Here is a 27,162-nt window from a genome sequence, read left to right as displayed (position 1 = left end):
ATGCAGCTTATAAGTCCTTGGATTAAATGGCTGAATTTGTTTTCTTTTTGTAGGCTCTACATTAGAGAATGGAGCTATTCTGAAGTCCTAATATACTTCCTCTTAACCGGTTGCCGACTGCGCACAGTATATTTACTGCGGCAGTCGGCCCCGGCCAGGCAGAGTGACGTAGGTCTACGTCGCTCGCCTGTCACTCCTTCTAGAGCCAATAGCGGGCGGGCGCGCGCCCGCTGAGGCTCGTTCACGGAGGAGTGCGGGAGTGTGACTGGCGGACCCGATGTCCGCCGGTCACACTACGATCGCCGGTACAGCGGGAGAAAGACAGAGCGGCTTATGTAAACAAGCCGCCTGTCAGTTCTCCCTGTGTAAAAGTCAAGATCAGACAGTTCTACTATGTAGAACTGTTGATCTTTGTTTTTACACTAGTAGACCTGTCCCTGCACAGTTAGAATCACGCCCCTAGGACACACTTAACCCCTCCCTGTCCAATACTGTTAACCCCTTCCCTGCCAGTGTCATTTTTGCAGTAACAGTGCATATATATAGCACTGATTACTGCAGTAATGTCACTGGTACCCCCAAAAGTGTCAAAAATGTCAGTCAAGGGTCCGATCTGTCCGCCGAAATGTCGCAGTACCGCAAAAAAAAAATCGCAGATCGCCGCCATTACTCGTTAAAAAAAAAAACACCAAAAATGACAAAAATCTTTCCCTTTGTTAGTAAACGCGATAACTTTTGCGCAAACCAATCAAAATACGCTTTTTGCGATTTTTTTTTACCAAACATAGGTAGCGTAAAACAAATTGGCCGAAAATTTTAAAAAATTTTGATTTTTACATTTTTTTTGGGGGGAATTTCATATAAAAAAAAGTGAAAAATATTGTTGTTTTTGCAAAAATTACGCTCTTTTTTTGTTTATAGCGCATGATCAAAAAATCGCACAGGTGATCAAATACCACCAAAAGAAAGCTCTGTTTGTGGGAAAAAAAGGACGTGAAATTCGTTTAGGTACAGCGTCGCACGACCGCGCAATTGTCCGTTAAAGTCACGCAGTAAAAAAATCGCAAAAAAAACCCTGGTCTTTTAGCAGGAAAATCCTCCGGTGGTAAAGTGGTTAACATCGTTTGAGGCAACACTGCAGAGTTTACAGGACTTGGATGTCTGTTTGTGGTCTCCCTGATGTAATGCATGATGGATTCGTATCTATCTACACATTTCAGAATTGAGTAGACATTTCATTCTGACCAAATTCCCAACTGTATGTGCAGAAATGCAGCACCAAATCTGCAAGAGACCCTCACCATGCTTCACCGCTGCCTGCAGACTCTCATCCTTGAACCACTCTACAGGCCTTCAGTGAACAAACATTTCTCAGGTGCAGTCAAATATTTCACATTTGGGCTCATTAGTGCAGAGAACTTGCAGCCATTTTTCTGCACATCACTTCTGGCCAGACCTCTACAAACTGTAGATGGGTGTACAGAGATCCCACTGGTTTCTGCCAAGTCTGAGCTTATAGTGCTGGTGGGCACCTTTTGATTGTAAAGGGAAAGTGGTATGATGTGCGTCTCATCTGCTATACTGAATATACTATGCAGACCAAAGCGTTTTCGGTCCTCAACATTGTCCAGTTCTTTGCACTTCTGCTTGTTTGTAGTGTAAATTTGGAAACACTTGTCTTTCTTGAAATTTGAGAGACCTGGGTGGTGCATACTACCATTGTGTAAGATTAGTTTACATCAAACCACCTTCAGTGACCTCAACTTGTTAGACCATGCTCATCCAGTATCATTCCTTCTACACAGCTGATTTGACTTTACTTTAACCTTTTATCTTGTTGATCATTAGCACCAGTTTGCTGTTTAATTATGCACTGTATCATAATATGCCTACAAAATCCTTCACTGTGGGGAAATTAATGTTTTTTTTTTTTCTTATGCCTTTCGTAGGTGGTTAATTGATAGATTTAAACTAATTTGGCTCATTATTTTTTTTTTTAAAGATCTCAAATCTTATCATTTGAAACTACACCAGGAAATGGTACCTTACACCAGGAAATGGTACCTTACCCTCTACAAACTTGCCAAATTTCATCCATCACCCTCTACTGTATGCTGAAGAATCTGTGGGGAAACAAGTAACTACTTCCTGTTTTATGGCAATATAACTCTACTTCTATTGGAATAAGATTTTTTACATGTTCTCTGATCTGGGATCAAACACAGAACCTGACCCATCCCTTACATTACTTCACCTTGGTTTTGACTGCTTTCCCCCAAAATCCATTAGCCATTAAAAACTTAAAGGGTTACTAAACCCACAACAATAAAATCAGTCTGTATATGCAGTAAAGTATGTTTGTAATACTCACTGTGGAACCTAAATGGTAATCCATTGCATTGTGCAATAAAATCTCTTTGATCCTGGCTTTTCTGATCCGCCCCTTCTTTCACTGTCCCCAAACCATCTCCAGATAGAACAGAGCCTTGGGGGACTCTGCAAATACTCAGTTTGCTACAGATTTTTTTTTTCTCGGGATAGTGCATATGATCAGCACAGGGCAAAACGGCACTGTCCAGACAGAGGGTGAGGGGTCCTGCGTCCTCATAGGACAATCAGGGGAGAATGAAAATTCTGCCTACAAGTTTTACCCAGACACTAATAGAAGTCACAAGACTGCTCTATCTGCTGATGATAAAAGGTATTTAGCAGTTTTTATTTCCTAAAACTATTGCATTTCCGTGTTCTGTGTACTGTGGGAGACCAGATATAGTGAATGCAGGGTCCTGTGTTTAGTAAGACTTTACCTAAAACAAAATTCTATAACCTCTGGCCCTTATGGTTGCATAATCCTAGTTCTACAATCAAACCTTGAGAGCTGATATATGAGAGGTGGGACTGGATTCTTATGTCTGGACCCAGAATTCGGAGGCTCGCAGAGATTTTAAGTGGGAAAGTGAATCCAAACCCTGATTACAGGGACTTTGGTCATGAAGAGGTTTAGCTGCTTACAAGGGAAGACACTCTTTTGCTGAGCTCTTGTGGCATTTCCGGTACCCCAAAAGTGGATGAGAACCTCAAACTCCAGTTTGGGATTGGAATTATGGTGGTGAGCCGTTCTCATGTTTTGACTATACCATGATTATGGACTGTTTGCTTATTTTTGCTTACGTGTTTTAAAAGAGAAAAAAAGACTATTCACTTTTAAAAGAGGCTGGCTGGTGATCTTGGGCTCTCCATTTTACAGTGTATATAAACATTATAAATACCTTTTTTATAGGTAATCACATTACCTGTATTAGCAGAAGGCAGAGAAAAGGCAATTCACTGACCTTGCCAGTAAAGAGCTATAAAGGGGGCATGTCAGCACAAGTCCGATCACTTGATTACAGACAGGCTGTACTCCCAAGTAGAAGGCAAAAAAAAAGCTGGGATAGATGTGCTTTCATGATCTAATGTGATCAGTTTGAAATAGGAAAGCAGTGACACCGGCAGGATCACTAGTATTTCACACAAAGGTAACAATGCAAAGAGAAGAGGATACTTTTTAATACAAGTACATGGTGCCAATGACTCATACCAGGAATATGAAATGTTGGGGTAACATACCCTTTATTTATAGGGTTCATCTATTTGACAAAAGTATGTATGTTTAGCAGTTGAAGTGGTTCTAAAGGCTATTATTATTATTATTATTATTTTACCTTAAAAAGAGAAGTATGGGTTTGGCTTTTTTCCCCATGTAGACTTACCTAGGTGGTGCTGCATCTGTCTCCCAACACCTCTAAACTGAGAACTGACGATTGAACACCACCAATCTCTCGGTTCGGACAGCTAACCAAGCAGAGAGCCGCTACTACACGGAGCAAACTGCTAATATTGTCCCCGTAGCAGCCGCCGCCACTACACTGAGCAAACTGCTCCTATCATCCCCACAGCAGCTACCACTACAAAGAGCAAACTGCTCCTATCGTCCACACAGCAGCAGCCACCACTACATGGAGCAAACTGCTCCTATTGTCCCCACAGCAGCAGCCACCACTAAACAGAAAAAACTGCTCCTATCGTCCCCACAGCAGCAGCCACCATTACACAGAGCAAACAGTAGTGATACAACTCCAGTGCTACTTTATGAGAGGGGCTGTCCATGTCACAGGGAGAAATAGTGATGTTTTATACAAAAGTTACCTAGCAAAGGGTTAATCGTTCACTTCTTTCAGGCTCAGCTAGTGCTGATAAGGACATAGGCCCAATTTGCAGCATGATTTACATTATAGTCAATGGCAGTAAAATTGAGCTGAAGTCCTGAAAAAATAATACATGAACTACTTCTCAAATCGTACTACTTGAAATCTCATGTATTAAGACACTGCCATAAAAACACATTAGATGCTACTTCAGGTACGATTTGTAAATTGTATGTCGTGCCTGAAGTCGCACTAGTGTGACCGAGGGCTACAGCTATGTGAATCACCTTGGCGAACAAAGAAGGGAATACAGGGGGACACTGGACTAAGGTGTTTTGAGTTAAAAAAATATTCTTTCCAATTGTTATAGAAGGGGCAGATAATTGCAATTACAAAAGCTTTAAAAACAGGGTAAATATCCACTTTAACTAGAAAAATCCATAAGAGTTTTTCTCAAGTCGCCCAGGAGTGGATGGAAGGAAAGAGGAACTGTGCCCTGATCTGGACCATAGAGAACACAGACCCTATATGGCAGCTAGCAGTCAGAGGACAGTACTGCCCCTAGTGGAGGAGTGGAGTATTTTGATGTTCTGTTCAAAGGCTGGAGCCATCCTAAAGGGAACCTTACACACAGAAAAATATTATCAGACATTCTTTGCTGCTTATCATTTTGCAGCAACTATTTCTCGTGAGTTTTTATTCTTTCTAGTGGTTGGTGACAATCACACTGTGGATGACAGTTTCCTTGATCAAAGATATTTTGGCATGAACTTTAATGACTTTTCTTATCACATTGAATATGTTATGATGCAATTCACATGGAAGCTTTATTAAATAACTGACATTTTTTTCTTTTGGACTCACAATTTTATGTTATTGTTGAAGGTTTATATATATTGACCATGTTGTTAGCTGCCCTTTTTATATTTATTATAGCCCTGACTTTTTTTTCACCCTTTTTTAATTTCTGATTTTTGATTTTATTTATTTGATGTTTACTATTTTTAGTTTTTGCTTCCTGTGGTGGTTTATTGAGTCTATTTAAACAGGGCTACTAGGGATTTATGGATTTTGATATGTGAGCAGTTATGAGGACCTGGAGTCATTATAAATATTGTTGATATTAGAAATGTTAGACATGTTAGACATGTATGGGATCTGAACTGTCATTTATAAATTGAGACATCAGCACAGTGCTTGTAACAGGATCTGTGAATGGCGGACAAAATCCTGTGACTGCTCCAACTCTCCCTAATCATAGAGCCTATTACAAGCAGTGTAATTAATGAAAGAACTTTTCTCAATGGAGGAGGAGGAGGAAGGAGGGGGTATTTCCCTGTCCGACCATCATTACTGCTGTTTTTCCTTAAAAACAAGGCTGTTAACTATAGCAGTGCTGGAAGCTCAGAGATTGGAAAAGGACAGACATTCCTGCAGTGAAGATTTCACCAGAAATCAGCTACCTGCACAATGCGAGACAAACTTCACTACGGGTAAGCGAAGTGCCTAATTTGCTTTTTTTTTTTTTGTGTTTTAGTTAACTTCAGCTTTAAGATGACATGTAAAGCCTAATCTGTGCACATGGGAACAGAAACATTTGCTTGTTAAACACATAACACTTTTTCCTACTTTGCAGTAGGAGATGGCAATCACACTTGTGCTTTTTAGCAAGATGTGGTTTCCATTAAAATCAATGAAAATACAACAAAATAAGTCAACCAATAATGTGATCTGATGTATTGGTGCACACTGACCTAAAATGAAAGTGTGATTCCGATCCTAAACAATTTTTATACTTTAACACTCCTTTTGAAGTAGGCCATAGATAAAGCAATTTTCTTTCTTGCAACCACAGGTCGCAGGAAAGAATATTGCTTGATTCCCCCATCAACACAGTCAGTGCTCCCTCCCATGGAGCCATTGTGTTCTCCAGGCGGGGAAAGCCACCCCTGCCGAGAGAACACAGTAGTTGCTGCTAGTGGCATGTGAAATCTGATAGGTTGTTTGTACCCAAATTGATCAAGCAATGTCTACTGCCAGCTTTAGATAAAAAATCTGAGTTAGCCAACCCATTAAAAACAATCGTCTTTTCTATGTGGCTAAGAGGCTGATATTATTATAGGTGATTTACTAAAGGAGTTTAGAATTTTCACTTAAATTATGAAATCATAAAAATAACCAGCAACCTTGAAAGGTGGACCGTGGCTCACTCACACAAAGCAACTGCAGGCTCTCCTATGGTCTAAAACTTGCACATCCTCCCCCTCCACCCAACAGTGCATCAATCAATAGTGCTCTTGCTACCTGAGCAGCACTGTTGATCAGAGCACTGTTCAAGGTGAGGTGCACGGATGCCAGACCCTACATATTCTTCAAGAATTACATTTTGGTTATGTAGTGGATGGTTTAAATAAGTAATGAAGAAGCAACCTTTGTAAAACACAAGGCTGTGCTTTATTAAAAAAAAAAGAGTTTATTTTTCAAAAGCTGCAATATAGTCATAGCAAGATCATATCACTGCTTTAAAACGGTCCCCTTAGTTGTTCACCAACACCCATCCATACTTATGCTTAAGGAACAAACATCCTACTTCTGCCTCAGGAACTTTGACCAGTTTACACACTCATTATCCATGTGACCTGAAGAAGATGTCTTGGTCTGAATGTTCCTTTGTGATCTGGTCTTTTTGTTGCATATAAAGGCTTTGGTATAGAAGATAAGTGCAGAGGTTTATGGCAGATTAAAGTCCAGCAGCTATGCAAAATGAACTTCTTCACTAATTTATGACACTGCTGAAAGCCTTTCCCTGAATATATAACCTCCAGAAAATGAAACTAACAAGTACTCACAGATAACACACTATATTTTAATTTTATGCTGCACATACATTTTTGTGAATGTTTATGGTCACACATGTATAATCTGATCATTTTATGTCATTTGCACCAGATTACACTCTACTGTACGGAGGAACATTCTGAGCACCAGGAGTTTAGTGCAACAGAAGTGAGAAAACACTGGGCAGATCCAGCAACATCTTTTCAAATGGGAAAAACAGAGTGTGTGAAACTGACTGAATTGGAGGACTGTCACCTAATGTCTATGGCCACTATTTCAGACTGACAAACTGTTCAGATTTTTTTTTGATGTAGTTTAAAAATACAAAAAATATAAACATTTCAAGATTGTCTAAAAATACATTTTTTTTTTTTTAGTCTCAAAAAGATAACCAACATATAGTTTTTTGACAGCACTTAATCTTGAAAAGTTGGTTCTAGATAGTAAGTCAACAATGAATTAATTTAGCCAAAGAAGATTTTAATCTATGGTTCCACTAATGTATATCGTTAGATAAAGTTGCTCAAAGTAACCAGAATGATAAGAATGATGTAGAAGAAAATGTTCTCCTGCTTCCCGATATTGATAGCTGAAAAAGTCCTTTGAAATATAGTAATGAAAAAAAGTACACAATCCTGATTCTAAGATAAAAAGTTTTAACCTTGTCACTAAAAGAAAACACACACAACCTGATATACTGCTTCTTTAAACAAATGATTTTTACTTTCAGCACTAAGGCATAACCAAGCTCTGCTGCAGTTCACATGTACTAAGAGCATGCTGCTACGTAGACAGACCCAAATGCACAGAGGGATGACCTTATCAATGTGCAGCTTCTCCTTTGCAGTCCATTTAGCAGGTAGGGTTGAGTTTTTGACCTAGCTGAGCTGCTGCAAAAGAGATCAAGGTTCTCGATGTGCAGTCTGGATCACACAAGTGGTTGAATAGAATGACATGTTCTTTGGGAGGTAAAACTGTTAACATGTGTATTTCAACTAAGCCTTTAGGGGCTTTCTTGGAGTTCCAATAAAAGTGCAAAAGTGTAAACAAAGTGTCCATAATTGTTATATCCAAACAATCAATATATACGAAATTGCAACCTTAATGAATGTTATTATAAAGTGTATTAATTTAAAAACAAACTTGTTATGCCTACCTGCTCTGTTCAACAGAATTGCACCAAGCAGATCCTCCCCTACTCGAATCCCCCTCCAGTGCTTCTAAATCCTCCTCTTCTCGATGTGCCACCATAGGAAGCCCCTTCCTATGGTGGCACAACTTCGGATTCAATCCTGAGCTACGCTGCCTCCGCGCATAGTCACAGACAGCACAGCTCTGCCCTGTCCCCCGCCCCAGCAAAGCCTGTGAGAGCGGAGACAGCCGCTACAGACAGGCACAGTGCTGGGTCCAGTGAGGGCTCAGGCAGGTATAAAGGGGGAGCGGAGACAGCCGCTACAGACAGGCACAGTGCTGGGTCCAGTGAGGGCTCAGGCAGGTATAAAGGGGGAGCGGAGACAGTCGCTACAGACAGGCACAGTGCTGGGTCGAGTGAGGGCTCAGGCATGTATAAAGGGGGGGGGGGTGAGGGGATGATACTAATCCCTCAACATTGTTTACCCTAATGCAGGAAATCCATGCCTCTACCCCCTTCAAAGGGCTTGGAACACCTCAAGATAGAGATCCCATTCATGCGGATCCAGACGCTGATGACAGAGTCCACCTGCCAATTTGCCACTCCTGGGCTATGGATGGTAAACAGTTCAGGAATATGCAGTTCTAACAAAGAGAGGATCATTTCTGCTTCCCTTTTAGCATTGTGACTTCCAGTACCTCCTTCATGGTTGATATAGACCATAACTGTGGCACTGCCCAACTGGATTCTTGTCGGGAAACCTCACAATGGGCGACTTCGATATTAAAAGGGCCAACTGAATAGCCCTGAATTTCAGGATTTGGATGGGAAGACAGGTTTCTTTTGAAGACAAAGGCCCCTGCACTGGGAGGGCATCTAGGACTCTCCACAGTCTGACAGGCTGGCATCCATTGTGAGAACTTTCCACATCTTTTGGGGGGGGAGGGTTTCCCGGTTTCCAGCACTGGGTTGGAAATCCACCACACCAGAGTGTCAAGGGTACCAAAAGAAGGCAACCAGCAGCAGCTTTTTCTCTGAGTTCATTGACAGACACAGCACCCCCCCCCCCCCCAAGTAGTTTTTATGCTTCTGTTACTGCTTGTTACAAAACTGAGAATCTCTAAGCAGAGAAGGGGATTATGTCAGCTGAGCACAGCCCACGGGGGGTAGCCAAGCTTTTGTGTTGTCTGCCTAGTATTACCCCTGTAGAGGGCAGCATAACACTATGGCGAAGAAATTAGAGCTGTGTTTGTCAATGAACGGAAGAGAAACAGGGTAATATCGCAGATGCAAGGAAGGGGGGAACCAGGACTGGTATCAGGAAAAAGGGGAGCAGGGTACAAGATGCAGGGTCTGGCTACCAGGGGAAAACTCTGAAGCGCAAGACCTTGGGGCCAAAGGACCAAAGTCACAAAAGTGGTGGAACAGAAGTTTTTTTCAGGGACAGCAGAATCCTAGGCAGGGTCATATCCAAAATCAGGCCCAAGTACTCTAAGCAGTGGGTTGGATCCAGTGACGACTTCTGAAGGTTGAGGATTCAACTAAATCACTGTAGAGTATGCATTATTTGCTGGACATTGGCTGACAGGAAAAGGGAGAACTAATCTTTGAGCAAAACCCCAGTGGAGGTGGATTGTGGACAGGCCAAAGGGAAGAGTGATAAACTGGTAATCCTGTGTACCCATAGAAAAACATTAATGGCACTGGTGAGCTAGGAAATTGGAATGTGCAAGAAAGGCTCACAAATGTCCACTGGGGCCAGAAAATCCCCAAGGAGGAATGAAATGACCAACCTAGCCAATTCCAGGTGGAGCTTTTGAACCTTCAGAAACAAGATGAGAGTGTTAGGATTCAGAATGGCCCAAATGCCTCACTCTGCCTTGGGAACTGTGAATAGATTTAAATAAAAATCCTGTAATCATTCCTCATTCTGGACTGAAGCAATTATCCTCTGAGAAAGGAGCCGCTGAACAGCCGCAAGAAAATGCACCTATCTTCTCATGGAAGGAGGAAAGTTTGAGCAGAATGCAAGAAGAAGGCAGAGTCAAAAAATCCAGTTTGTGGCCCTGGAATGTTCAGTCTGGACCCAACCATCATAGGTCTCTTGGGGCCAGGAGGCCAAAAAGGTTGACAAACATATCACCACAATGACAAGTGAGAGCCCCTCGTCATTGAGAAGAGAACTTCGAGCCTCGGCTAGCTTGGAGGTCTATACCTTCTAGCAAAATTGTGTTCCAGACTTTGACTTGGACCTGGAGGCCTGAGAGGTCTAAAGTAGATGGTCTACTTGCAAAAGTGCAAGCCTTCTTTTCCTGAGGGAGGAGAGTATTCTTACTGCCCATGATCTCCTTTTCTGCTCATCAGCAAATCAGTTAAAGGGTTCTTGGCATATGGACAGAGAGGAGGCTTAACCTGGAGATCTGTCAAATCTGCCAAGCCATTTACACAGTAGTGTAGGGCACCAAGATAAAAGCTCCAGATGGTGGCAAATGGAAAGATGGGTTTAAATGAAGCTAGGGTCTAGAGTAGATGGTCTACTTGCAAAAGTGCAAGCCTTCTTTTCCTGAGGGAGGATAGTATTCTTACTGCCTGTGATCTCCTTGATGTACTTGTTCATAGTAGGGACCTAATAGACATTCTCCTTCAAAGGAAAACCGCATTAGGTGTTTCTTGCATGAGTTTTCTGCACATCGGCAAATCAGTTAAAGGGTTCTTTGCATACAGTATGGACAGAGAGGAGGCTCAACCTGGAGATCTGTCAAATCTGCCAAGCCATTTACACAGTAGTGTAGGGCACCAAGGTAAAAGCTCCAGATGGTGTCAAATGGACAGATGGGTTAAAATGAAGCTAAGGTCTCAGGCCATGTATTAAGTCAGCTAAGGTCTGGCAGATGGCCATGGATGCAACTGCAGATGTATGGTGGGGCACACTGGACCTTGAGGAAAGCCTCTAACTACTTGTCCAGTGGGTTCCTAAACACAGGATTATGTTCCACATGAACTTAGAGTCTAGTTACGACAAGAAATGGCTGGGTCCACCACAGGAACCATCCAATTTTGCAGGAAACTCGCCTCATTGGGAGATTGCTGAGCTAAACACTTTGGAGGGGCACATAGCTTTTCAAGGTGTACAACATCAATAAGTGTAGAAATGGTATTCCTAAGCTTAGATGAAATCTCTGCCAAAGGTTGTGGTCTAATTCCTCAGAAGATGGGGCAGGGGATCTTCTTTCTCAGGTAGTGTATCAGCAGGAAGAACAAAGTCAGAGAATAAATGGGCTCATTTGTGACTCCTGTTATCTACAGAATCCAAAAGGTCCGAGATACTGAATTTGAAGTATGTGGTTGCAAAATACCCTTCTTTAAATAGGTAAATAGGCTGTGACACACAATTCAAAGTACAGATTCCAAAAAAGGGGGAAATTTCCCTATGGGGCAGCAGGACTTTAATGAATGTGAGGTTGTCACTGAGGTCAACACATACAATTGGATTAAAACATTTCTTTATTATACATAAATGTTAAAAAGCCCATACACGGATAACCATAACCATGTTGTTTGATAAAAGGCATCCATGTATTGAACCGGTAAACAACTACATCAGCAGACAGACATAACTCCATAAACAGCATTTACAAACAATGTTTATACAATTTGTTTCTATAGCACATTATGTTCCAACGCGTTTCACAGAGTTTTTCTGCTAAAAACATTGTATGTGTTTACTTCAGTGACAACCTCACAGCCATTAAAGTCCTGCTGCCCCACAGGGGAATTCCCCCTTTTTGGAAATTATACTTTGCTCAGATAGGATGTGGATGTGATTAGTTGTCTCTAGAACTGGAAAACTTTTTACAAAATTAAAGGTGTCCCAGCCTGCACCCCCCTGCAGCCAAAGCCATAGAAGGATTAGCATGCTTGGATAGAAAAGAGCACAAGCCCTTTGCTTCCCACAGCAGATATATTCAGTCTCCATCCTGACTTCCCCTTCTATGATGGGCATAACCCCAAAGGGGTCTCCAGGGACAGGTCTCGGTCACTAGCAGACCACAGCCCTGGACCTGTTTAGCACCCTGTGGCTAACTCAACACATTGCCCCCTCTGCCAGGGTGAGTGATCAAGCAAAATCAAGTGCCCTAAGTATCATTACAGGCAGGCCCAGCATCCTCTTCAGGTGGGGTCCCCAAGGATTAGCCAAGACTCAACCAATCCGGAAGTCACAGAAAGGAACCCTAGTGACTATGGTGCAGCCTGAAATTTTGAATCTTTATGGGAAAAAACCTCCAAATAAAAGCGGTAAGATTCTCTCAGTAGTGTGGATGCCTTTACGTAAAAGAGGTAGGCTTCTCTCAGTAAAGAGAAGACATTCTTCACCTGAGGACAAAACTGGGGCTTTTTTACCAGTGTACAATAACTGGAAGGTAGCTGCATACAACCCATAGTTTTACATGCTTCAATTATGTAGTATACAAGTAAACAGTTTATTTGTAAGCATGCGCTCACTTTCCTGAAGACATCATGCTGTTGATGGATTCCAGTAGATGCTACATTTCTATAAAAAACAGTTAGAGTGGTCCTAAAGGCAGAAGTTTTTTTTTTTTTTTTTTAACCTTACTTTAATCATTTTACCTGAGCCCGATCTTAATCTAGCTATGTGCACGAGAGCAGAGCTCCCACTGGCTCAGAGACAGCAGCGGGAGCAATTGGCTGTCAATCACAGCCAGTAAGGAGGAAGCAGGGGGTAAGTCACACTTCTGTATGTCAATGGACACAAAACAGGGCTCAGGAACTAGCATGCACGGGTGCCCTCATAGCAAGCAGCTTGCTATGAAGGGAATTTGTTGGGGGGAAGGGGGGTGACATGAGCGCTGGTAGGGGGACCCAAGAAGAACAGGATTGAGGCTGCTTTGTAAAAGAATATTGTACAGAACAGGTAAGTATGACGTGTTTGTTACTTTAAAATAAAAAATCAAGCATTTACAATCACTTTAAATCTAACACTCCAAACACAGCAGCAGTGATTTTTTTTAAATAAATATAGGTACCCTGAGCTACGCTACTCAACACCACTATATCAAAACAAAAAACTAAGAAAGCAGCTACCACCTACAACATTTTATCCCCACACAGTCTAATGCAATAGATTATATCCAATGGTGAAAGGCTTCCTCTACACCTTATTGTTAGTACCTAAATAGTGATAATTTATAAATGATAAAAATCTCTCTGTGATAATACAAATAAATCAATATTAACCTCCCTGGCGGTATGATTATGTCAGGAATTCTGTACCAAAAGTGGTACAATTTTTTTCATGGAAATTTGGCGTTATGTATTATAGGCCTACAATTCTTAGTAATTACTGACTTAAACCTGACCAAAACAAGACTCTAGTAGACATCCCAGATGTGATAAATTTGAAACACAAACGCATGAATTATAATCGAATCAATAATATAATTTTATTATATAATATTATATATATATATATATATATTATATTATATAATAAAATTATATTATTGATTAGATTATAATTCATGCGTTATATATATATATATATATATATAAAAGTATTCGGCCCCCTTGAACTTTGCGACCTTCTGCCACATTTCAGGCTTCAAACATAAAGATATATAACTGTAATTTTTTGTGAAGAATCAACAACAAGTGGGACACAATCATGAAGTGGAACGAAATTTATTGGATATTTCAAACTTTATTAACAAATAAAAAACTGAAAAATTGGGCGTGCAAAATTATTCAGCCCTCTTAAGTTAATACTTTGTAGCGCCACCTTTTGCTGCGATTACAGCTGTAAGTCGCTTGGGGTATGTCTCTATCAGTTTTGCACATCGAGAGACAAAGAGAAATTTTTGCCCATTCCTCCTTGCAAAACAGCTGGAGCTCAGTGAGGTTGGATGGAGAGCATTTGTGAACAGCAGTTTTCAGTTCTTTGCACAGATTCTCGATTGGATTCAGGTCTGGACTTTGACTTGGCCATTCTAACACCTGGATATGTTTATTTGTGAACCATTCCTTTGTAGATTTTGCTTTATGTTTTGGATCATTGTCTTGTTGGAAGACAAATCTCTGTCCCAGTCTCAGGTCTTTTGCAGACTCCATCAGGTTTTCTTCCAGAATGGTCCTGTATTTGGCTCCATCCATCTTCCCATCAATTTTAACCATCTTCCCTGTCCCTGCTGAAGAAAAGCAGGCCCAAACCATGATGCTGCCACCACCATGTTGACAGTGGGGATGGTGTGTTCAGGGTGATGAGCTGTGTTGCTTTTACGCCAAACATAACGTTTTGCATTGTTGCCAAAAAGTTCGATTTTGGTTTCTTCTGACCAGAGCACCTTCTTCCACATGTTTGGTGTGTCTCCCAGGTGGCTTGTGGCAAACTTTAAACTACACTTTTTATGGATATCTTTAAGAAATGGCTTTCTTCTTGCCACTCTTCCATAAAGGCCAGATTTGTGCAGTATACGACTGATTGTTGTCCTATGGACAGAGTCTCCCACCTCAGCTGTAGATCTCTGCAGTTTATCCAGAGTGATCATGGGCCTCTTGGCTGCATCTCTGTTCAGTCTTCTCCTTGTATGAGCTGAAAGTTTAGAGGGACGGCCAGGTCTTTGTAGATTTGCAGTGGTCTGATACTCCTTCCATTTCAATATTATCGCTTGCACAGTGCTCCTTGGGATGTTTAAAGCTTGGGAAATCTTTTTGTATCCAAATCCGGCTTTAAACTTCTCCACAACAGTATCTCGGACCTGCCTGGTGTGTTCCTTGTTCTTCATGATGCTCTCTGCGCTTTAAACGGACCTCTGAGACTATCACAGTTCAGGTGCATTTATACGGAGACTTGATTACACACAGGTGGATTCTATTTATCATCATTAGTCATTTAGGTCAACATTGGATCATTCAGATATCCTCACTGAACTTCTGGAGAGAGTTTGCTGCACTGAAAGTAAAGGGGCTGAATAATTTTGCACACCCAATTTATCAGTTTTATATTTGTTAACAAAGTTTGAAATATCCAATAAATTTCGTTCCACTTCATGATTGTGTCCCACTTGTTGTTGATTCTTCACAAAAAATGACAGTTTTATATCCTTATGTTTGAAGCCTGAAATGTGGCAAAAGGTTGCAAAGTTCAAGGGGGCCGAATACTTTCGCAAGGCACTGTATATATATGCACATACATATATATATATATATATATATATATATATATATATATATATATATATATATATATATGTATGTATTTATATATATATATATATATATATATATATATATATATATATATATATATATATGTTATGTGTGTGTTTGTGTTTTGTGCAACGTTCAACGTTTGAATTTCCCTCCCTAGTTCCGCTCCCATGCAGGGAACGGAACTAGGAAGTCATCACACCGACGGAGGACGGACGAGCGGCGGGGATCTCAGACGGCTGGCGATCACAGCAATGGGAGATCATCGCTGGATCGCCAGGAGAAGGTAAGACACCGCTGCGCGCTCTGCCCATCCACCCCGAGCGTGACTCGGGGATACCGATAACAGCATAGAAAATCCACCCCGAGTCACGCTCGGGGATACCGCTAGGCAGGTTAAGCACATAAGCTAAATACAAATATAAATCAGGAAAAATGTGATCCACATGAATAAAATGATAAAGTCCCATCCAGTCTTGATCAATGTGTAAATGCTAGGGATGCACCGAAATGAAAATTCTGTGCAGAAACCGAAAATGCAGGATGCCCTTGGCCGAAAACCGAAACCGAAGACGAAAATCACTTTTTCCCCCAAATAATTTTAAAATAGATAGAAGAGGGGCATACACCAAAAGCAGGCAGCGACGTACACCTGTCGCTGCCACCCTGTCACAGTATATGTACTGCGACGGGTTGGCAAGTGGTTAATTTAATTATCAATGGTATTTTGTATTATGCAGCATGAGGGGGTTAATGTATTGTCGCTGCTGGTCACTGATGCATTAGTGACCGACCAGTGGCAGTTAATTAACCCCTTTGTGCTGCATTACTACAAACAGTATCAGTGTTAATTAACACTGGTTGCACTGGTACTGGTTGCACTAATGCAGCACAAAGGGGTTAATTAACTGCCACTGGTTGGTCACTAATGCATCAGTGACCTGCAGTGACAATACATTAACCCCCTCATGCTGCATAATTCATACTAATACCATTGGTAAGCTCGCCTCAGCTCCCCCCCCCCGCCTCAGCGTCCCTCTCGTCAGTACACCCTCCCCCCCCCGCCTTAGTGTCCCTCCCCATGCCAAGATGCAAAATCTCCTACTCACTCAGCTCCTCCGGTGTCCTTCATTCAAAAGACGCGCCTCTGGCCGGCGGCCCGCCTCCCGGTGATGTCACTACTACTACTACTATGATGTGTGCAATTGTGCATGAATGAACTGACACACCGGGTGGGAGGGCGGGAAGGCGGGCGAGCGGCCGCTAATAGCTGTAACTATGTGAGCGCTTCACTTCCCTGTCAGCGGGACGATGTGCATGAATGAACTGACACACCGGGGCGGGAGGGCGGGGGGAGCGGCCGCTAATAACTATAACTATGTGAGCACTTCACTTCCCTGTCATGCGGGTATCTCCTCTGACAGGGAAGTGAAGCGCTCACATAGTTATAGTTATTAGCGGCCGCTCCCCCCGCCCTCCCGCCCGGTGTGTCAGTTCATTCATGCACATCGTCCCGCTGACAGCGAAGTGAAGTGAAGTGAAGCGCAGCGCTCACATAGTTACAGCTATTAGCGGCCGCTCGCCCGCCCGGTCTGTTAGTTCATTCATACACATCGTAGTAGAAGGGACATCATTGGGAGGCGGGCGGCCGGCCAGAGGCGCGTCTTTTCAAACCTGCGCTGCGCCCTCCTCCTTCCTCATGGCGGCCATTCATTTCGGCATTTTTAACCCATTTTCGGCCGAAATGGGATAGGCCCATTTTCGGCCGGAAATTTCGGTGGCCGAAATTTCGGTGCATCCCTAGTAAATGCCAAATTCATAAAAAAGTCCAAACAGCATATATTCCAAATATAGTGTCCCATACACCATTCAATTCAATCTGTATACAATCGGTTCACAATTTATGAACTCTTCTCACAGGAGATACATGATCTCTTCCACTTCACTCCACACCCACAGTGCCCTTCACCCCACTAGTAAATTAGGGTCAGTTGCGCTTTCTTGACAAATATCAGCTTCAATCTTTCTCAGGAAAAAGACAGGTTTCCAGATAAATGGATCATGGGAGGAAGCAAAAAAGAGAACAAAATAGTGTAGACAGCTACAAATGTATTGATCTCTTAACATATATATTGCACTTAAATTTTTAAAAATTTCCACAGGCATAAAATAAACTTGAGTCAATTTCTCAATGGTGATGCAAACCCTGCCCAGCGCGATAATGTCACCGCCCGCCTCAAGTGTTGCGCTTGCCTTTGAGAAAGCTGATTGGATTGCTGTGTTTCTTTCTATGAATACTGTTTGTGTTCAGCGGTGAAGGCTGGAGCAGGCAAGCGGCCGGTGGAATACTCTGCCTAGCCACATCTGTGTTTATTTTATGCTGTATTCTGATTAACCACTTCTGGACCACCTGTCTGCAATGCACTGTGGAGGGGCGGCCTGTTCTAGTACATCGATGCTAGTTTCTGGGTTTAGGGTGTGCAATGTTGATGCATGGCAACTGATGCTGCCTAACCATGCTCAACAGTGGAATAAGGAATTGCAGAGACCATCTTTTATAAGGGTTTTTTTAATAAATTTTTTAGATGTTTTTAATATTTGTATTACAGGTCCAAACCCAAATGGAACAGAAGACAATGTAAGTGTTCAGTGGTCATGTTATAAGTAATTCCTCATCAATTTAAACTATAGACCCCCCCAAGGCCAACTGAGACAATACATGCAGGCTAATTCCAAGCATATCAAGTTAAATATATAATCTTAACCAGATATAATAGCAACAACAGAGAATTAATTTTGGGTAATAAAAATGCATATCCCAGTTGTTTTAACCCAATACATTTTTTCAAATGCATGTAACAATAAATTACCACATTGAAAAAAGCTAATTATCTCATCATCACTGGGTTACTACATCACACAAATTGCAAAGAAAACTAACGAAGGGGAAAAAAACTAGAATATTCATGTGAAGTTAAATAAAATATTTATTGTGGCAATGAAAATGTGTACATGACAATTTTGTAGATTTCTTGACGTGGACCTGTACTTAAAATCTTGAGGTTGGATGTCTAACAGGGATTTATTGCCAAAGCTTACAGTATATGTGAGACTCTACTTTGTAAAACAGTCCATTCAGTTTAAAACCTCTGATTCATCTTGTATTGAATTGTATCGTAACTGTAATGGCTGCCTTCATTTTGTAAAGCACTTTGCAAACTGTTTGCGCTATATAAATCCTGTATAATAATAATAATAACAACATAGAAATGAAAAGCAAAATGTTTGTGTATAAAAATATACTGTATAAAAAAAATATAAATACCCTTTTTTTCTTTCCTTATAGTTGTATAAGAGGCTTACTGGCTCAGTTCACATAGTGGCATCATCAAGATTCTGCCCAAGATCCAAAATTATTGCAAATCGCGTAAGGCCCTTAATAATCTCTTCCATAGAGGCACTGAACAAATGTTCACCTACAAAAGGAAGATCAGTCAGCACCTTTTTAGAAGCCTGGTCAGCCGACCAGTACTTCCACCAGATCATGCGGCAAAGGATCACCGCCGTCACCATAACCCTGCCGGTCAAGGGGGCCACATCTAGGGATGCATCACAAATGTAACCCTTGGATCAACTGATCCCCCAGGTCCACCAGCTCAGAAGGGTGTTGACTCCCCTCCAGATCCTGGCGTAAAATCTTAGCCCATTCCGGTAAACTCTGTAATACCAAGGGGATAGCAAATAGCCGTCTCAAAACTGAATCAGCCACGTTGAAGAGATATCGGACCAGAGCCTCAGCTCGTTTGTCTACGGGGTCCTTAAAGGATGGAGCATCCTTCCCTACTCCCAGCAGTCCACCGCACCATCTTGGAATGGTGGTGTTGCAGCCTGAGGTACGCTGCGACTCTGACCGTGACTGTTGTCGTGACCAGGGCTATGCGACCTCGCAAAGTGTTTTATTCGCCGGCCAGCCCCCTTCCAGTGGGGCTATGTTGCGGCCAACTTAGCGTGGAGCTAATAGTGGGGTTGCGTTCGCAGGCCAGACTGGGAAGGCCATAATGATCTAGAATAACCAGTGCGTCACCCAGCTTGGCTGTTGATTGTAGTTCACACAGGAACAAAAATAATAAAGAAAAAGTAAAAAATTAAATTTAAATTGGAAAAAATGCCAGAACCGCAGATCCCAGCAGAGAGCTAGGTCCTTAGTCCTGACTAAGCAGAAAAGGACTGACCCAGGGGCATGGCCAAAAAGGTTTCCACCTAGTCCTACTCCTAAAGAGAGACAGCATAAAGCCCAATGGTCAGAAGACTTGAAGCTGTATCCGTCGGTGAACGAAAGAGAAAAAAAAGTTTTGCCTTTAGTTATACTGTAAGCAAACTGAAACGGCACAGCACAGTTACATCCTGCAAAGTTTACACTTTACTGGAATCTAGGTTGTATAGGATTACATATATTCAAACAGGACACACTTCTCTACACAAACTAATACTTAAGCTGCAAGTTTTGAAAGCACTGCTGTGACATATCCTGAAAAAAAAACTCATCCTGGAACCAATCTGACTTTGACCAAATTGAAACTATTGAGCTGTAACAATATCCAATTTGAGAAAAGCATATTGACAAAGAAATGTGAGATTAGTCATAGCAAACACTGCTAAAGCGGATTTGGCATTCTGGCTAGTCAAACAGCACTCACCTCATATGGATAAATTATTTACACAGAATATAAAGAAAAAGGATAAATAATGAGCCATATATTTTAGGATAACACTGCTTTACATAGCAAATGTTTCTATTTACTGCTAAAAGGTCAACATATAATTCAGATCAGTCGTCTTTCCCCTAGAAAAAAAAACAACAAGCAAATATACACTACTCAAAAATTTTAAAGGAACACTTTGAAAACACATCAGATCTCAATGGGGAAAAATATCATGCTGGATTACAATACTGATATGGACTGGGTAATGTGTTTGGAACAAAAGGATGCCACATCGTTTGATGGAAATGAAAACTATCAACCTACAGAGGGTTGAATTCAAAGACACCCCCCGAAAATCAAAGTGAAAAAATGATGCAGCAGGCTTTTCCATTTTGCTGAAATTTCAATGCAGCAACTCAAATTGGCTCACAGTAGTTTGTATGGCCCCCACGTGTTTGTATGCATGCCTGAAAATGTTGGAGCATTCTTCTAATGAGACAACGGATGGTGTACTGGGGTATTTTCTCCTAGATGTGAACCAGGGCATCATTGAGCTCCTGAAAAGACTGAGGTACAACCTGGTGGTGTCAGATGGATCAAAACATAATGTCCCAGAGTTGTTCTATGGGTTTTGGGTTAGGTGAGCGTGGGGGCCATTCAATGGTATCAATTCCTTTATTCTCCAGGAACTGGCTGCATACTCTCGCCACATGAGGCCGGGCATTGTCGTTCACCAGGTGGAACCCAGGACCCACTGCACCAGTGTAGGGTCTGACAATGGGTCCAAGGATTTAATCCCGATACCTAATGGCAGTCAGAGTGCCATTGTCTAGTCTGTAGAGGTCTGTGCGTCCCTCCATGGATAGGCATCCCCAGACCATCACTGACCCTCCACCAAATGGGTCATGCTGAACAATGTTAGAGGCAGCATAATGTTCTCCTCGACTTCTCCCGACCCTTTCAAGTCTGTCACGGGCTCAGGGTGAACCTGCTCTTATCTGTGAAAAGCACAGGGTGCCAGCAGTAGACCCGCCAATTCTGGTGTCCAAAGGCAAATGTTAATCAAGTGCCATGGTGCCGGGCAGTGAGCACAGGGCCCACTAGAGGATGTCAGGCCCTCAGGCCACCTTCATGAAGTCTGTTTCTGATTGTTTGGTCAGAGACTTTCACACCAGTGGCCTGCTGGAGGCCATTGTGTAGGGCTTTGGCATTGCTCATCCTGTTTCTCCTTTTACTGAGATACAGTGGCTGACCTCTGAGCACTCTGCTAGAAACTACATGTTAACTTCAGGAGGTGTTGGATATGGTTTCAGTCTACTGTTTCACTGGACTTAATAAATACATTTTTTGCTTCTATCATGGAGGACTGCATTTATTAATTGATGATTTTATAACTTTATATTGATTTACCGTTTATTATTTATTTCTGGTCAACACTAGTGTCTCCTCCTGGAGGCGATACAGTGGCTGGAAATGACATGTTCACTTTAGGAGGTGTTGGTGTTGGAGGTGGACTTTTTAAATAAGTTTTTTGTTTCTGTCATGGAGGACTGCATTTAATATTTTTTTCACTTTATATTGATTTACTGTTTGCTATTCATTTCAGGTTCTACACACCATTTTTTACACTGTTAGCATAGCAGAGGAGCCTTCTGGAGCAGAGATTCATGTAAGTAAATCTGCTTTTCCAAATCCTCTAAACATAAATGAGCAGCTAACCCTTGTTGTGGGGGCATGAGTTCAGTTTTATTAACTAGCAGGAGACAAAGAAAGGCAATTATTCTATCAGAGCATTATCATATAGTATGCTTACTTTGATGCTGTACAAATAAAGGGAAATCTGTTCTTAGGAAGTATGGAGGCAGAAACTGCTGATGTCTATTTCTGAAAATACTTGTTCCCTGGAAGCCATGTTTACTCGATGGAATCAGCGCTTTAATTATGACCTGAAGCTAGTAGGCAGTTTAGGAGCTCTGACCTTCCTGAATTGCAGGCATGTTCTATATCAGTGTCTCAAAATTAATGTAGCTAGAGGCAGCCAGGCAACTATCAATTTTAGGGAAAAGATTAGCAATAGCAGCCTCCATAGTAGTCTCAGTACAAGTTTCAACAGGCCACAATTAACATATTTAACGCATTCACAAAAGGTGACCTTTTTTTTTAAATCAGAAACAAAGTTTATTAAACTGCAATATACAAGTACTGAAAAGGAGTACGACACAGGTCATAAACATCCGTACAACAGCAAATGCACTTTAATACCAACAAAAAAAAAAAAGGGAAAAGAAAAAAAATCAAGAAAAACAAAGAAAGGTCCCCCAACATCTCGCATGGTCCCACCCAAACAATACTGGATACACAAGCATACAAAGAAATGTTACCCTGCCTGTCTGTTTTGATCTGTTTGTGGGAGGTTCTGGCATGGCATAAAACAAGCGGAGTGGAGTCATCAAGTAGAGCATGTCCGAGGTGACTAGAGCCACCGATCCCAAATCTTATTATATTTAGTAGGGCATCCCCGAATTAATATAAATGAGCCTCTTATATGGCAGAGAGGCATTCACCTCGGCAATCCATGCATCCAAAGTAGGAGACGAGGACTGCATCCAGCTCCAAGCCAGCACTTTTCTAGCACCATGTATAAATTTCAACGTACTCTTATCTAATTCCAAGTCCGTAAGCAGACCTAAGAGACATTGCCGAGGATCCAGTGAAACCGGGGAGCCCATCTGGTCATGTAAAAACTATCACCTGCTCTCAAAAACAGTTAACACGAGGGCAATGCCAGAGAAGATGCTCGAAGGTTCCAGGGGACAACAGGCATTTGGAGCAGTCCGGGCTGCGAGAGGGATCAAACCTTGCCAGTCAAATCGGCGTAAGATAGGACCTATGCAGGATATAGGTCTGCGTGAGCCTATCTGACATCTTGGGAGACACCAACTTGCCCACCTCCAACACCTCACTCCAGTCCTCATCATCCATTTCTCCGGCATCCTCCTCCCAGATAGGTTTAAGAGAGAAAGCTGTGTCGCCGATGGAGTAATAAGCATGTCATAGAAGATGAAAAAGCAAATTTAAACCCGCGCTACACAGTGTGTTAAATTATTATTAGTAAAAAAGTGAATGTGTGCAGCTGCTGCAAACACTAAGAAATTCTTAGAAAAGATAATTAAAAACAAATTTATGCAGCGCTAGCATCTATAATAATTGGGTGAAAGAAATGTGTACCATACAATTATAGCTCAAATAAATGCATAAAGTGCTATAGTGCTAAAATCAGAATAAATCCAAACATACAGTATACTAAAATATCAAGTGCATATAAGTCCTTGTGCAATGGTAAAAATATTAAAGTGCAATGAATGATATTATCCAAATAAACAATAAATAGTAAGTGCATAAAAAATCCTTAAATTGTGATCCAAATAAGGTGCCAAAGTGCCAGGAAATCAAGGTGCTTGTGAAGTGATAGGTGCCCCTCTCGGTTCCCCACTCACCGGATTCACCATGTACGGCCCTCTTTTTGTTTAATGGTGGAAGCGGAGGCGGACCCATTTAATATCGGAGGTCACATTGGAGAGGTTCCATACAGATCCTGGGCTACTGTGCAATAACGATAAAGGTCCTTTTTCATTATTAATCCGGTGAGTGGGGAACCGAGAGGGGCACCTATCACTTCACAAGCACCTTGATTTCCTGGCACTTTGGCACCTTATTTGGATCACAATTTAAGGACTTTTTATGCACTTACTATTTATTGTTTATTTGGATAATATCATTCATTGCACTTTAATATTTTTACCATTGCACAAGGACTTCTATGCACTTGATATTTTAGTATACTGTATGTTTGGATTTATTCTGATTTTAGCACTATAGCACTTTATGCATTTATTTGAGCTATAATTGTATGGTACACATTTTTTTCACCCAATTATTATAGATGCTAGCGCTGCATAAATTTGTTTTTAAATGTCATAGAAGATGGAGATCAACTTCCTCGGCTCATCTCCCTTCAAGACCATCAGAACATCCAGGGATTGCAACTGGGGGTAAGTTCCATCAAACTGGGCTCGCAATGCGTGGCGCAGCTGGAGGAACCGAAAAAACATGGAGTTTGTAAGCCGAAACTCAGCCTTCAATTGATCAAACGTTTTAAGGCAGCCACCATGAAGAACATGGGAAAGCTGATAGATACCATGCTGAATCCAGATCCGCAGGTCAGGAATCAGCAACAGCTCCCTCAAATGTCTATTATACCACAGGGGCGTATCCTCGTGGAGAGGAGAGCAGCCTAGTTTCGCAACCGCCAGATCCCAGATCCGTTTATTGTGAAATGCCAGAGAGAGCCTACGAGAGCTGCCCACGGCACCCCCAAGGCCTCTCAGGATTTTGCAAAAGGGATGTGGGAAATGACCATAAGACTCCATACAAACAAGAGACTCATATCTCTGTCTGTCACTTTTGTCAAAGTAATATAAATGGGACAGCTGGGCCACTATATAATACATGCCAAGGTCAGGAACCGCACTTCAGAGCCCTCCAAGATAACTTGTGCCTGGAAGGGCCCCAGATAAAGGATTTCAGGATAGACTCCATGACCTTAAAATATTTCAATTGAATGCAAACTGGAGAATGCCATAGGACATATAAAATCTTGGGAAGCAGGACCATCTTCACCAGGCCAATGCGACCCATAACCCCTAACGGCAGCTTAGTCCAAACCTGCGTCTTGCTCTTGATCAACGAGACCAGGGGTTCAACATTCAGGGGAACAAAGTCCAACAAATCCCAGGACACCCGGACCCCCAAATATCCAATCAAACTAACCCTCTTCAGTGGCAGTGAAGCCTGCTCCGCCGGAGGAGGAAAGACATCGATAGGAAGGATCTGGGATTGTCCCAATTGATTTTTAAGCCTGAGAAGGTCCCAAAGCTCTCAATGAGGCAAAGGGTGGTTTCGAGTGAAGATCCGAAATCAGCGAGGTACAGAATCATATCATCTGCATATTAACCCGACTTTCTTCACCAGAGATCCAGAGCTCAGTCCATTAACACCAGGGTGGGCTCTCAGAGCCATGGCTAGTGGCTCAACCGCCAAGGTATATAACAGAGGAGAAATGGGGCACCCCTGATGTGCCCCCCTAGAAAGGGGGAAGGAGGCAGAGGTCCACCCATTTGCAACCACCCTCGCTCTTGCGGAAGTATATAGTATAGAAAGCCATTTGATAAAGTTAGGGCCAAAAACGAAGCAGCGGGACACTGCCACAGGTAAGACCATTCAACAGAATCAAAAGCCTTGGCTGCATCCAGTGAAACCACCACCCTGGTGCCAATCTGTGAGTGAGAAGCCTGGAGGTTAATGTATAAGCGCCTAGTATTGAACGCAGTATTCTTTGAAGGCGGAAGGCCAAAATCTTGGCCAAGATCTTAACATCCGTCTGCAACAATGATATCGGTCTGTACGATCCTGGCTGATGGGGATCCTTGCCTGGCTTAGGGATCAGCACAATAAGTGCTTCTCTCATAGAGTCTGGCAAGGTGTTGGCCTCAAAGACCGCCTGGTACAGTTCAAGGAGTCTGGGAACCAGCGGCTCCGAAAACGCCTGATAAAATTAGATTGGCAAGCCATCCGACCCAGGGGCTTTAGATCTCGCAAAAAGGGACATCGCCGTCACGATATCCTCCTCCGTTATAGGGACCTCCAAAATCTGAACCTGGGAGTCAGTAAGTGTAGGAAAAGTAAGCTCGTCAAGGAAAGTGCATAATGATTGAGGGCAGTAGGCAGCCCTAGACTCATAGACCTCTTTAAAAAAGGCAACAAATTCAGCAGCCACTGCAGCCGGTTCCGTCACAAGGCCCAGGGATTGGGAATGCAATGCTATCACTACAGGGGGCCTAGAATCAAGATGGGCCAGATAGGCCAGTAGCCTGCCAGGGCGCTCTCCGTGTTCAAACAGCCGTTGTTTCGCAAAGAACATTCAGTGTTTACCTTTCTCAAAACATAGTTGGTCAGCCCCCCGGGATTGAAGTTTAAAATCAGCTAGGTTAGTAGGAGAGGGGGCCTCTACATAATGGTCCTCCAGCTCACGGAGGCGAATCAGCGCCTGGGTGTAAGACACCTCAGACGAGCGCTTGTGCCTATTAATGCGTTCGCTCAACAGAAGGCGACAATGCTTTTTAAACATATCCCAAACAAGCAGGGGGGAGGCTGTTTCCGCACTGGAGCCAAAAAAAAACCAAAAAGGAGACCTTTAAATAAAATAAAAAAACGTAAAAAAAAAACCTTTAAAATTAAAAGAAAAGCTGTAGCAAACAAATGTCATTTCCAGTACATGATGGTCAGAAAAATACATATTTACATTGATACCAGTAGCAAAAAGCTTGAAACTATTTGATGTCCACTGTAACTTTAAAGGACACTGGGAACCTGATTCCTGGCAGCCCTAAGACATATGTAGGATGGAGCTCTCCAAATGCTGCAGAATGAGTGATTTCATACCTTGCCAGATAAATGCTACATGTCCTATTTCTAAAAGCTAGATGTGAAAACAACAAAAACAGGACCTTAGCTCTACCTTGGCGCATTGCCCAGGTTCTCAAGGTGAATGCCAGTAAACTAAAAGGAATATCCTTATTTTATAACATGTTCAACCATAAATATTATTTTATTAAGATCACTCCATATGAACAATGGGAATGGGACTCTGGGACGACTTCCTAAAAAGCTCTATATACCACATATGCAGCCAACCTCTGGGAATTAACCCAAAAACTGAACTTGAGGTGGTATTTAACACCTCAACGCATATCCAAATTCTCACCACATTCATCACCTGAGTGTTGGAGAAAGTGCGAAGAGGAGGGTACATTAATCCCCATATTGTGGACATCTCAGTGATTACCTCTCAAATACTAGGGATCAAAATCACAATGTCCCCGGGATTGGCACTATGCTCTCTGGGGATAGAGAGCATTCCCTGCCAGATGAGAACAGTACTGGTTCATATTCTACTAGCGACCTGTCTGACAATAGTTAGGCACTGGAAAGAACATAAACCTCCTACTGTAGGCGAAGT

General features: G+C 42.2%; 1 protein-coding gene across 2 annotated transcripts in view; it reads right to left on the bottom strand.

Annotated features, from left to right (window-relative positions):
* Nucleotides 1-27,162, bottom strand: part of IMMP2L (inner mitochondrial membrane peptidase subunit 2) — a gene marked incomplete at its 3' end in the record, with an annotated part of 1,518,208 nt that overhangs the window by 1,414,219 nt on the left and 76,827 nt on the right. The gene's annotated exons all lie outside the window — the stretch shown is intronic.

Source organism: Pelophylax lessonae, assembly GCF_965119305.1.
Source record: "Pelophylax lessonae genome assembly, chromosome: 4".
Classification (NCBI taxonomy): domain Eukaryota; kingdom Metazoa; phylum Chordata; class Amphibia; order Anura; family Ranidae; genus Pelophylax; species Pelophylax lessonae.
Note: the sequence above shows the minus strand (reverse complement) of the source record. Positions and strands in the feature narration are given on the sequence as shown.